Genomic DNA, 1,490 nt, shown 5'->3' on the forward strand with positions numbered 1-1,490 from the left:
TGGAAGAATCAAAATGTACACCTAAAACAAATGAGCATGCTTTATTCTGTCCTAGTAATAGAAAATTATCTTTCCTTTTGTTCTCCAAGAACTCCAAGAATTTCAAGAATATATGGAGTTTTAGTAGAGGTGACTGACTACAAAAAATCTGCTCAACCATAAAGTTCACTTTATTAAATCTTTATTGAATGCCTATAATTCATCAGGCTTTGGGTGCCAAGGTGAAGGAAACTGCCTCTGCCTCCTAGATCACTTAGTTTAGTGATAAAGCAGATGAGACCATGTTACAATAAACAATACTATAGAATGTATATTGTGTTATAATAAGCAATACTATATAATGTATTGTGTTATCATAAATAATACTATACAATGCATTGATTGAATATGCCCTTTACTGACCGCTCATTTTCAGACTTTACTAAATTTCTCGGTTTTATAAAATGTTGTGAAATAACTATAGTTGAAGGCAATAATGGTAAGCTTCCATGGCACATATTCAAGGAAATTAAGAAAATCAGAACACTGCCTTCCATCACATGGCAAGGTCAACAACTTGTATGTCCTTCTGGAGATGACACAGTCCAAATTTTTGATATTCCTCCAGAATAGAGAGTCAAAATTTACCATGTGCCAGGCATATTTGGAAAGTACATTAACAGGAAATGTTCTATAAAATAAGAAACTGAATCATTTGGAAGGGCCAGAAATTGAAGTAGTTCACATATGCAAAAGAAATAAAATGGAAGAAGGTACCAAAACAATAAGGGTCTTCTCAAATTTGATTTTGCAAATCATGAAAAAGGAAGAGTTCCTCATGTTGTTTTCAGGAATGTGAATATTACAATCCTCTCTTGGTATCTGTGGGGAGTTGGTTTCAGAACCCCCAGGACACCAAAATTCAAAGATGTTCAATTCCCTTACATAAAATGGCATAGTACTTGTATATAACCTATGCCCATTCTCCTGTATACTTTAAATTATCTCTAGATTACTTGTAATATCTAATATAATGTAAATGCTATGTAAATAGTTGTTATACTGTATTATTTTTATTGTTATATTGTTTTTTTAATGAAGATCTTTTGAAATTCATATTTTAAGTTCTGGGGTACATGTGCAGGTTTGTTACATAGGTATAGATGTGCCATGGTGGTTTGCTGCACCTATCAACCCATCACCTAAGTATTAAGCCCAGCATGCATTAGCTATTCTTCCTGATACGTTCCATACCTCACCCCCAAACATGCTCCAGTGTGTGTTGTTCCCCTCCCTGTGTCCATGTGTTCTCATTGTTCAGCTCGCACTTACAAGTAAGAACATGCGGCATTTGGTTTTCTGTTCCTGCATGAGTTTGCTGAGGATAATGGCTTCCAGGTCCATCCATGTCCCTGCAAAGGACATGATCTTGTTTGTTTTTATGGCTGCAGAGTATTCCATGGTGTTTACGTACCACATTTTCTTTATCCAGTCTATCACTGATGGGTATT

Source organism: Macaca mulatta, chromosome X (genome assembly GCF_049350105.2).
Source record: "Macaca mulatta isolate MMU2019108-1 chromosome X, T2T-MMU8v2.0, whole genome shotgun sequence".
Lineage (NCBI taxonomy): Eukaryota > Metazoa > Chordata > Mammalia > Primates > Cercopithecidae > Macaca > Macaca mulatta.